This window comes from Rhinatrema bivittatum, chromosome 5 (genome assembly GCF_901001135.1).
Source record: "Rhinatrema bivittatum chromosome 5, aRhiBiv1.1, whole genome shotgun sequence".
NCBI lineage: Eukaryota > Metazoa > Chordata > Amphibia > Gymnophiona > Rhinatrematidae > Rhinatrema > Rhinatrema bivittatum.
In genome coordinates, this window is record NC_042619.1 from 312,598,434 (window position 1) to 312,611,286 (window position 12,853).

Genomic DNA, 12,853 nt, shown 5'->3' on the forward strand with positions numbered 1-12,853 from the left:
CTATTGCCAAGTGGCCCCACCACCATTACCTCTCTTACCAAGTCCTGTGCTCCACTGAGAATTAGATCTAAAATTGCTCCCTCTCTCGTCGGTTCCTGAACCAATTGCTCCATCCAGGAACGTTATCTCTCTAGCGTGTCCCGATGATACATTTACCCAGTCAATATTGGGCTAATTGAAGTCTCCCATTATTACTGTACTACCAATTTGATTAGCTTCCCTAATTTCTCTTAGCATTTCACTGTCCGTCTCACCATCTTGACCAGGTGGATGGTAGTATACTCCTATCACTATAGTCTTCCCCGACATGCAAGGGATTTCTACCCATAAAGATTCAATTTTGTATTTAGTCTCATGCAGGATGTTTATCCTGTTGGACTCTATGCCATCCTGGACATAAAGCACCACACCTCCTCCCGGGTGCTCCTCTCTGTCATTGCAATATAATTTATACCCCGGTATAGCACTGTCCCATTCGTTGTCCTCCTTCCACCATGTCTCTGAGATGCCAATTAAGTCTATGTCATCATTCACTGCTATACATTCTAATTCTCCCATCTTACTTCTTAGACTTCTGGCATTAGCATACAAACATTTCAAAGTTTGTTTTTTGTTTGTATTTTCATTCTGCTTTTTAATTAATAGGGATAAGTTAGAATTTTTTTAGCTCGGGTGAGTTTTTAGTTACAGGCACTTGGACTACTTTTCTTTTTATTGGATCCTCACTGTCAGGATGCCCTAATTCTAATGCATCATTAGTATCCTTTGAAGATACCTCTCCCTGAACCATGCGCTGCTGAGAGACTGTCGGCTTTCCCCTTTGTTCTAGTTTAAAAGATACTCTATCTCCTTTTTAAAAGTTAGCGCCAGCACTCTGGCTCCACCCTGGTTAAGGTGGAGCCCATCCCTTCGGAAGAGACTCCCCCTTCTCCAAAAGGTTCCCCAGTTCCTAACAAAACTGAATCCCTCTTCTTTGCACCATCCTCTCATCCACACATTGAGACTCCGGAGCTCTGCCTGCCTCTGGTGACCTGCGCGTGGAACAGGGAATATTTCAGAGAATGCTACCCTGGAGGTTCTGGATTTCAGCTTTCTACCTAAGAGCCTAAATTTGGCTTCCAGAACCTCCCTCCTATGTCGTTGGTGCCCACATGTACCACGACAGCCGGCTCCTCCCTAGCACAGTCTAAAATCCTATCTAGGTGACGCGTGAGGTCCGCCACCTTCGCACCAGACCTTGTGCTGTTACTTCTGTGAGCCAACTGCACGCCTGAAAATATGCTGGTAAACTTGAAATTTGAACTGAGAAGAGGATGATGGCAGCACAGAGAATTCCTCTACCCTCTCTACAAACTTACGTTTCGTAGAAAACTCCTTGCCCCATTACACATCAGTAATGAGCTTCATTTTCAAATTTTATTTTCCCCACTAATTTATCAATGTTTATTATAACCAAGCAACATAGGAGAAAAAAGTGAGTTATAAGTCTTTTTTTTTTCAATTGATTTTCTGACTTTGGGGTGGATTTATCAAAATGCGGTAAGTACCGCATGCGATAGCAAAAGGGGCGTGTTTTATGCTAATATAGCATTTATCTGTGCAAAGAGCTAAGTTAGCGCAAATTGCGATACCATTTCAGATTCTGTGATAAGTGCCAGACCTGTTGTATTTCTGTCATTCAACCACCAGGGGACTGTGAGTGAGAGAGAGAGAGAGAGAGAGAGAGAGAGAGAGAGAGAGAGAGAGAGAGAGACTGGCCATAATGTCATCCCCATAGGTAGGTATTTGTATCCCTATGGTAGGCCCACCTAGTAACTCGAGGTGGGGATTAGGTATGAGTGTAAGGGGTTAGGGGCCACTTTGACATTCTACATGACACCTACGAACAGAACAGTGGTCTCTTGTGAAGATTTGCTGGCCTTCGGAGTGAGGAAACTCACCCAAAGATGAGATTTGCGCAATGTTCTCTCAACCTAGCTTGATGTTACCCAGGTAGAGATTCCATCAACTGGATGGCTGGTGCCATCTTTAAAAATGGCCATCCAGTGCTCCTACCATGTGACAGGGGCCGGCCAATGGCACGGATACCCTGTCACATGGTAAGGGCAAAGGGCCATCGCCGCCATTTTTATTAGTGGCAGCCGATGGCCCGAAAGCGAGAGATCGCTCCCGGCGCCCCCACTGGACCACCAGGTAATTTTAAAACTTTTTTTGGGGGGGCGGGAGGATGGGGGAGGCTAAGGGGTCAGTTTTAAAGGGTCAGAGTGGGGTTTTTTTTATCGAGCCATCGGCGCCATTTTTATTAGTGGCAGCCGACAGCCCGAGAGAGGGAGATCGTTCCCGGCGCCCCCACTGGACCACCAGGTAATTTTTAAATGTTTTTTTTTTGCGGGGGGGGGGGGGGGGGGGGGGAGGGTTGGGGAGGCTAAGGGGTCAGTTTTAAAGGGTCGGGGTGGGTTTTTTTTATTGGGCCATCGGCGCCATTTTTATTAGTGGCAGCCAACGGCCCGAGAGCGAGCGATCGGTCCCGGGGCTTGGAGGGTGGGGGAAGGTAAGGGATTAGTTTTAAAGGGCCGGGGTGGGTTTAGGGGTTGTTTTGGTGTGCCGGTTTGCCCGCCCCCCCCCCCCCCCCCAAATAACTCCAGTTAGTGGACACAAACCCGATTAACGATTTTTCACGATAAATCGGGGAAATTTCTATTGTATCGCACTCTTTAACGATTTTTGATGATTTAAAAACTATTGGACGATATTTTAAATAGTCAAAAAACGATTCACATCCCTAGTGATTCATGTCTTATGCAGATATGCTTCTGCTTGGTCCAGGGAGGACAAAAACTCTCCCTTCCTCACTGCTTCTATCAGTGTTCTTAGCAATTCCATCTGGAAATGTGGTATTCTCAAGGACTTGTTTTACCCCTTTTAAGTTTAGTGCTGGCCTGAATGTCCCTTCCTTCTTTGGAACTATGAAATAAAATTCAATATCTGCCTGTTCCTAGGTCCTGCAATGGATCTGGTAATATTGCTTCTATTTGTAGAAGTCTATCCACTGTTCTTTGAATGGCCTCCCTTTTAGCTCCATTGCACAAGGAGCTGATATTTCCTTTATTGGTTACTTTAATTTCGTGGTGTATCCTTACTAGATGAGTTTCAAAACCCTGCTCTCTTGTAATATGGGCCCACTCCTCGTAGTAGTTTTGCAGGCATCTGCCTAGTAGCAGAAGTGAGGAATGGCCCTTGGCATTGTCATTGAGACAATGTTTATCCTCTAATACTGCCATCTAAATCTCCCTATTTACTGCCACAAAAGGGCTGGGCCTTTACTGGCAGTCTAGCTTTCTGGCTATCCTCCTGGACTAAACTGCCTACTACCCTTTAGGCATGACCTGGGAAAACCTCCTCTGGCTGTATTCTTGCCTGCATCTTAAGGCAGCTTCTGGGGCTTTGATTCTATCAGATCCTTAACTTAGCTTTAGAGGCTGAGTCTGCTGCCCAGTTTCTTATCCACTTGCTTAGCCACACTAAGGGTAGCCACTCCAATACATTTGTACAGTGTGCACACTATGAAAGCTACTCCTAATTCTAGGAATGCCTTGTCTGAATTTCATAGAACCTTTGGGTCCATGGCCACCTGGCCTTGCTGCACCCAATGTAACACAGTTTTTGCCATCTATGCGCAACAAGTTGCTTCTTGCAGCAACTAGCTTGCCATATCAAATGTCTTTCAGCAAGGTCTCCCCCTTGCAGATCTGCAGATTCTTCAATGCTGAACCCTCTTCTACAGCATTGATTGTTTTCTTAGTTCTTGCTGCAATAGCGGAATCCATTTTGGCATCTTATAAACAATGCTGGTATTTTCTACTGTACAATGTACAGTCCTGTCATAATATATGCAGTTCTTTAAAGCTGCCTCAGGGGCATCCCCCTCTTCTGTAATCATATCTCAAATAGCACAGTGAACTAGGAATGCCTTCTCTGATTTCTTTATGCCAGCTAGGATTGGATCCCCTTTGGAAACTTCCTCCTTGGGCTGAGATCCCTCTAGCCTTAACAACTTGGAGCTTTAGAAATAAAGACTCTTAATTCTTGCTGCCTATAAAATCTGAACTCAACGTCATCTGAATGCAGCTCCCCGTCCTCAAGGGAGTCATCTTCCTCCCCCAGTGGAGAAGGGGATTTGTAATACTGTGGGAAAACTCCCCCTGGCTTTCACAATTCTGGCCCTCTTGCTGATGAGGGCTCCTCCCCTTGGTGTTGCCCTGGGCAGGTCTCCTGCCTTGCCCCTTTTTATCCAGATATGCCTTGTGCATCATATGTATAAACTCTACTGAAAACTCCAGGCTTTCTGCTTCCTTGGGTTCTCGGAACACAGGAGCCTCTCTGGGACCTGAAAACAGTATTCTGATGCTGTGGAGGAGTGCCAGGCCTGCTCTGCCACTGGGGAGCCCTGCTCCTACAGAACAGGGAAAAGATAAGGTGGTGAGGCCACACTGCTCCGCATGGTTTGCCTTGTAATGCAGCTATGCCAATGTCCCTTAAGAACATAAGGAATTGCCATGCTGGGTCAGACCAAGGGTCCATCAAGCCCAGCATCCTGTTTCCAACAGAAGCCAAACCAGACTACAAGAACCTGGCAAGTACCCAAACACTAAGAAGATCCCATGCTACTGATGCCAGTAATAGAGGCCATTCCCTAAGTCAACTTGATTAATAGCAGTTGATGGACTTCTCCTCCAAGAACTTATCCAATCCCTTTTTAAACACAGCTATACTAACTGCACTAACCACATCCTCTGGCAACAAATTCCAGAGTTTAATTGTGCATTGAGTGAAAAAAGAATTTTCTCTGATTAGTCTTAATCGTGCTACTTGCTAACTTCATGGAGAGCCCCCTAGTTCTTCTATGATCCGAAAGTGTAAATAACTGATTCACATCTACTTGTTCAAGACCTCTCATGATTTTAAAGACCTCTATCATATCCCCTCCTCAGCCATCTCTTCTCCAAGCTGAATAGCCCTAACCTCTTCAGCCTTTCCTCACAGGGTTGCTGTTCAATCTCCTTTATCATTTTGCTTGCCCTTTTCTGTACCTTCTCCAGTGCAACTATATCTTTTTTGAGATGTGGTGACCTGTACTGTACACAGTACTCAAGGTGCGTCTCATCATGGAGCAATACAGGTTTTACAAAACAAGTCGGCATTAGTTGCCATGTGCCTAGCTCCACACCGCCTGCACTTCCTTAGACACCATACCAAGTGCCTCCTTGGGTGGAGGGAGAGAACAAGACCAAGTCTTCTGCTGACCTTCCACTGGCTTCTGAATAGTGCAGCTTTTTTTTTTTTAAGGTGTCATGCCGCAGAGGAGTCTCCCACTCGTAATTGCCCTGGGGACAGGAAGAGCAGTCCAAAACTGGCCATCGTCCTGCTAGAGTTCCCCTGACTTGATTCAGGCTTACTTTGGGGAAACTAACCCACAGCCAGGGCTGTTGTCCCTGTGGCCCTTCCATACTTCTTTCTGCTAGTCCTGCCTACCTACCATCTGCTGGAGGCAGAGGACTACTGATGCCTTCCCTGATGCACCAGGTTATATAGAGGGACAGCATCAGGACAAAGAACATGCCATCTACCTCCATCTGTTGGCAGGAGGGTCAAACTCACTTGTCTGGACTGGTCCGCAGGATGAGGAAATCATTTTAAAGATAAGAGCAAGTTTGCTTACCTTAAATGGTGTTTTCCATAGATAGATGAATTAGCCATGCTGTCTGGGACGTCCCTCCCGTCCTGTAGGTGGCGGAGCTCTCAAAGTAAGTTTTGCTGTAGTGTGTGCCTGCTTGGCACCTCCCCTCCCCTGTGAAGGGTCTCCTCAGTCCATGATAAAGCAAGTAGATAGTGCAAGACTGTCCGGGGAGACGGGAGGGGCAGCATGGCTAATTCATCTGCTATCTAGGGGAAAACACCGTTTACAGTAAGCAAACTTGCTCTTTTCACGTAGATAAGCAGGATGAATTAGCCATCCTGTCTGGGAGACCCCAGCTAGCAACTTGAGCTTTATTGTTTGTTAAGTGTTGTATGCTTTGACTGCTCAAGTTGCAAAAGGTATAGTGCGGACAGTCCTTGTTAACAGGAAATATTTAGGAGGTGCCCACTGTTAGAATCTGTTTGCCCATGGATGCATCTGTTGCAGCAAGTTTGTCTAAACAGTAATGAGTAATGAAGGTATGAATTGATAACCAGGTCACAGCTTTGCAAATGTCTATTATGGGTACATCACATAGGTGGTGAATGGAGGCCGCTTCCGCTCTGACTTGGTGAGCTTTTGGTGAAGTTGTAAGCTGTTCTGAACGTTGCTGGTAGAAGAATTGGATGCAATTTGTGATCCAGGATGACAAAGGTCTTTTTGATACCGGTAAGCCTGGTGCGTTCGGATTGAAGGAGAGGAAGAGTTGAGAAGGTCTGGAATCAGAGGCAGTTTGTTGTTTATAGTATTCCAGCACTCGCTTGCAATCTAACGTATGTAGTCTGCGTTGGGCCTCATCAGTATGAGGACGAGGATGAAAGGTTGGTAGAGTTATGCATTGATTGAGGTGGAAAGCCGAAACCACTTTTGGTAGGAAAGTAGGATGTGAATGTAGAACCACTTTATCGTGGTAGAAAACCAGATAGGGGTGGTAGTGGACTAGAGCCTGTAGTTCGCTGATCCTTCTAGCCGAGGTCAGCGCTACCAGAAAAAATACCTTCCACGCCAGGAATCTGGGGTGACAGGTGTCAAGTGGTTCAAAGGGTGGTAGCATGAGTTGTTCAAGAACAAGGTTCAAATCCCATGGTACAGGTGGTTTTTGTACTGGCGGGCGTAGTTGCAATATACTTTTCATAAATCTGGAGATAAGCAGAGTGGAGATCAGTGCATCGTTGTGTAAAGAATGATAAGCTGAGATAGCAGAGGTGAACTCTGAGTGAAGTTGTCACTAGCCCTCTTTGGTAAAGACTGTGGAGATATGTTAGCAAGTAGAGATGTGAATCGTGTCCTCGATCGTCTTAACGATCGATTTCGGCTGGGAGGGGGAGGGAATCGTATTGTTGCCGTTTGTGTGTGTAAAGTATCGTGATAATCGTTAAAATCGTGAGCCGGCACACTAAAACCCCCTAAAACCCACCCCCGACCCTTTAAATTAAATCCCCCCCCCAATGCCTTAAATTACCTGGTGGTCCAGCGGCACACTAAAACCCCCTAAAACCCACCCCGACCCTTTAAATTAAATCCCCCCCACCCTCCCGAACCCCCCCCCCAAATGCATTAAATTACCTGGGAGTCCTCCGTAGCGGCGGTCCGTGGCTAAATCGGGGGAAGGGGGAGAGCACGAAAACCGGCACACTAAATCGTGAGGTCTTCAGCCGGCGCCATTTTTCAATATGGCCGCCGCAAAATGGCGGCGGCCATAGACGAAAACGATTCGAAGCAAGAGGTCGTTCCGGACCCCCGCTGGACTTTTGGCAAGTCTTGTGGGGGTCAGGAGGCCCCCCCAAGCTGGCCAAAAGTTCCTGGGGTCCAGCGGGGGTCAAGGAGCGATTTCTTGCCGCGAATCGTTTTCCGTACGGAAAATGGCGCCGGCAGGAGATCGACTGCAGGAGGTCGTTCAGCGAGGTCCGGACCTCTCGCGAGGGTTCCGGACCTCGCTGAACGACCTCCTGCAGTCGATCTCCTGCCGGCGCCATTTTCCGTACGGACAATGGCGCCGGCCATACGCATATGGCCGGCGCCATTGTCCGTACGGAAAACGATTCGCGGCAAGAAATCGCTCCTTGACCCCCGCTGGACCCCCAGGAACTTTTGGCCAGCTTGGGGGGGCCTCCTGACCCCCACAAGACTTGCCAAAAGTCCAGCGGGGGTCCGGAACGACCTCTTGCTTCGAATCGTTTTCGTCTATGGCCGCCGCCATTTTGCGGCGGCCATTTTGAAAAATGGCGCCGGCTGAAGACCTCACGATTTAGTGTGCCGGTTTTCGTGCTCTCCCCCTTCCCCCGATTTAGCCACGGACCGCCGCTACGGAGGACTCCCAGGTAATTTAATGCATTTGGGGGGGGGGTTCGGGAAGGTGGGGGGATTTAATTTAAAGGGTCGGGGTGGGTTTTAGGGGGTTTTAGTGTGCCGGTTTTCCTGCCCTCCCCCTTCCCCCGATTTACGATTTTTTGACAATAAATCGGGGGAATTGGTATTGTATCGTGGCCCTAACGATTTTTGACGATTTAAAATATATCGGACGATATTTTAAATCGTCAAAAAACGATTCACATCCCTATTAGCAAGTTAGTTGCTGGGCATGTGAATGGATCTATGCTAATGGTTGAGCATCAAGCTGCATAGGTCAGCCATTTTCTTTTGTAGTTCAACCTGGTGGAAGGTTTTCTAGAAGAAATCAGGATGTCTTCCAGATGAGGAGAGGTGTTCAGGTTTTGAAATAGTGTCCTTTCAATCTCCACGCTGTGAGGTTTAGAGAGGAGTGGAGTGGGTGCAGAAGAGTGCTCTTGTCCTGAGTTAGGAGGCGAGGGTTGTTTCCTAGTGGAATTGGAGCCTCCACTGAGAGGTGGAGGAGGTATGCGTACCATGGTTGTCTTGGCCACGCTGGAGCTACGAGGATAAGATCTGCTGAATCTCTTATGCATTTCTGCACTGTGCGTGAGATTAGAGGTATTGGTGGAAAGGCATATAGTAGGTCCTCCAACCAGCTTATGAGAAACACGTCTTGTGTTATTCGATGAGGAGATGGGAACAGAGAGCAGAATGTTTGAAGTTTGCGGTTCTGCTCCGTGCCGAAAAGATCGATACGAGGCCATCCCCAAGTTCGGAAGAGCTGTTTTAGTTCCTATTCGTGGAGATGAAAAATTCTGCTTAGTTTGTCCGCCCTGTTGTTGTCTATGCCTGGGAGGTAAGTGGCTTGAAGTGTAATGGAATTGCTGGTTGCCCATTCTAGGATGGATACTGCTTCCTTGCATGGAATCCAAGAACCGGACCCTCCTTCCTTGTTTATATAAAACATTGCCACATGGTTGTCTGTGTGGATCATGACTATCTTTCCCCTCAAATTGAGTTGAAAAGCTCGGAGAGCGTTCCGAATTGCTCTGAGTTCCAAGAGGTTTATCTGTTGCATACTCTCCCAGGTAGACCAGAGGCCTTGAGTTTGAAGATGAGACAGGTGGGCTCCCCATCCCTTCGTGGAGGCATCCGTGGTATGATTTGATGCAGCAGTGGATTTAGGGAAGCCCCTACTGCAAGGAGTGTTTCCAATAGCAACCAGTCTATATCTCGCTTCATGCTGTTCGTAATGGAGACAGGGGCAGAGAGAAGGTCGGAGAACTGTTTCCATTGAGCTTTCAGTCCCCACTGAAGGCACCTCATGTGTAGTCGTGTGTCGGGGACCACAAAGATCGTTGCAGCTATGTGCCCAAGAAGTTTCAACACTTGACGAGTCGGAGCTGTGGTTAAACGCTTTAGCGTTTGAGCTAGAGTTCTGAGTGATGTAGCTCTTGGCTCAGGAAGGAATGCTCTGTCCTTTAAGGTGTCGATGTGGGCTCCAATGAACTGCAATGCCTGCTTGGGGTGGAAATTCAATTTTTCGTAATTGATTAGTAGACCCAATGTGTCCAAACATTGAATAGTTGTGATGAGATTTGTCTGGAGAATAGAGGGGCTGGGTGCTACTAGATGTCAATCATCTAGATAGGGAAAAATCTGAATATTCTGGCGACGTAGGTGAGCCACCACTACTGCTAGACATTTCGTGAATACTCTGGAAGCCAAGGAGAGGCCAAATGGAAGTATCTTGTATTGAAAGTGGCGATTCATCGCTGTGAAGCAAAGGTACTGCCAGGAAGCCTTGTGCATTGGTATGTGTGAATAGGCATCCTTGAGATCTATGGAGCATATCCCATCTCTGGGTTGTATGAAGGGTAGTACGGTTTTGAGTGATGTCATCTTGAATTTCTCCGTCGTAAGGTGTTTGTTGCGTTCCCGGAGAGCCAAGATAGGATGGAACCCTCCTGATTTCTTTGGAATGAGGAAGTATGAATAATCTGTGTGATGGTGAGACACAGGTAGTTCGAGTATGCACTGTTGATTTAGGAGGTTGTTGATTTCCAAGTGCATTTGTTGGGCATGGATGTGATGTTCCCTGTTGGGCACTAAATGTGGAATAACAGGAAAGGTGGTGAAGTTTAAAGAATAACCCTCCTTTATGATCTTCAAAACCCAGAGGTCGGTGGTGATGTTTTCCCATGCAGGCAAGAAATGTAGGAGCCTGTCGCCGACTGTTGCTGGTAGCGGTGGTGTGTGATGTCCTAAAACCTTGTACAGGTTTAGGTGGATTCTGCTCCTGCAGAGGTCTAGTCTTTTGTGCTCTCTGATGTTGCCTAGAAGCTGAAGCTTGAGCCGTCTGGGGACGAGACGATAAGTCTAGAGGGAGGATAAGGCCGGAAAGGGCGGCGTTGAAATTCTGGTTTCCTGTAACCAGAATAATAGCCTCTGCCGTAGGAAAAAGGTGATGGAGTTGCGAGAGACTGAACGGCCAGTTTCTGCTCTTTTAACTGAGCAACAGTGTCCTTGAAATGATCACCAAACAAGATGTTAGGATGGCAAGGAAGGTTAGCCAATTTCTCATGCACATCCTCTCTTATTGTGCTGGCTCGCAGCGATGCCATTCACCTGGCTGCGATGGCGTTTGCTGTTGACTTGGCTGAGGTCTCGAAACCTTCGCAGATTGTCCAAATCAAATGGTGCGTCCCGGACCGGCTCGACGTTGCAGATCCGCCATGTTGCCTAAAGACCTAGGGCGCGCACGTCCACTGATTGAAGTACCAGCAAGAGGGTGAACCTCAGGGGCGTCTCCCTGAGATGACGTCATCTGCTTCCAATATTTAAAGGTCTCTATTTCATTATCTGAGTTATGGGCCGATACAGTAAAAATCACGGGAGAGCGGGTGCTTTGTGCACGCGATACAGTAAATTAATTTATTTAAATTAGGGTCCACTAGCGCGTCCCTAGCGCCTCTTTTTGGATAGGAGCAGTGGATGTCAGCGGGTTTGACAGCCGACGCTCAATTTTGCCGGCGTTGGTTCTCGAGCCTGTTGACAGCCACGGGTTCGGAAACCGGACACCGGCTAAATTGAGCGTCTGGTTTTCAACCTGCGAGCCGCGGGCCCATTTAAAATTTTAATTTTTACTTTTTTTAACTTTTGGGGCCTCTGATTTAATATCGCCATGATATTAAGTCGGAGGGTGCACAGAAAAGCAGTTTTTACTGCTTTTCTGTGCACTTCCCCGGCGCCGGCAGAAATTAACGCCTACCTTTGTGTAGGCGCTAATTTCTTAAAGTAAAATGTGCGGCTTGGCTGCACATTTTACTTACTGTATCGCCCGGGAATACCTAATAGGGCCATCAACATGCATTTGCATGTTGCAGGTGCTATTAGGTTCGGGGGGGGGGGGGGGGGGGGGGTTGGGTTGGACGCGCTATTATCCCTTACTGAATAAGGGGTAAAGCTAACGCGTCCAATTGCTGGTTAACAGTGCGCTCCAGCGGAGCGCACTGTACTGTGTCGGCCTGTTAGCAAGGAAAGGGATTGCTTCGGCTACACCTCCCAAGCTACTCTGCCTCCTCGGACTTACCAGAGGTACCCGCTCCTCGGGGGCCTCACTCTTTTTCTTTACTTTCAGATTACAGATAGGAACCGGTACTCGCTCGAGGGCCCATGTTACTGGAAACTCTGAAGATTCTCTACTGCTTGGAAGCTATCACTGCTACAAACAATTGTGAGTTACCAGGGAAAGCTCTCTCAGAGCTTTCCCTGGAACCAGGTACTCACTCCTCGAGGGCCTAAACCTTTCCAGCATCTGAGCTTCCTTGAGACCTTATGTGAGTTTTGTCATCTAGTTCTGTTCATGAATTCTGCCTACTCACTTTCTACAGTTTCTCAACAGCTCAGCCATCCTGGATCGCTGTTCCTGTACCTGAGGGACTACAGCCCTGCCGGGCATATCAGCTCACTACTGCCATCTCTGGTGGTTTCAAAAACCTGTTTAATAAAAGAACTAATGTGTGTCTATCTCCATACTCAAGCCTAGCAGGTGGTCCCTCTCGGGATACCCTTCCGGGGGCGTGGTCATCTACCACTGGCCCAGGGATCCACCCACAACTATATCAGATTGCTGACTCCTCCTTCTTTAGGAGCCAATAAGAACAGATTGCTACTCCGCAGTCTAACAGTAGATTTATTACAGATTGCCAACTCCTATCTGATTGCTCCTCCCTATCAGATAGCGGAATACATCAGGGGGTATAGGACCCTGCCGCAGCCCTCCTCAAATCCTCAATTTTAGCGGCTCTTTGATGCTGTGCCCTGGGGGACATCCATCCGCAGGTAGCACAGGTCAATTGGTTATGCTGGGGCCCAGGCATAAGTAATAAGAAAATGCCTGTCTGTGACAGGCATGATCTTTCCGCAACTGCAGAATTTAAATCCTGGACGAGGCATTTCTTTGAGAATTCGATGAAATACTTTAAGTAGTTAGTCCTAACAACTTTAACAGGCTTGTTTTTGACTCTTTTAAAGAAATTAAATTTTCCTGTGAGGAAATCACTCGAGGAGACAGAGACCTCTGCTGTTGTTAGGCTTGCGGAAAAAAAACGGACTGAGGAGACTCTTCACAGGGAAGGGGGAGGTGCCAAGCAGGCACACACTACAGCAAGACTTTAAGACTTTACTTTGAGAGCTCCGCCACCTACAGGACAGGAGGGACGTCCCAGACAGCATGAGTAATTCATCCTGCTTATCTACGGGAAAATACTGAGATACACTGCA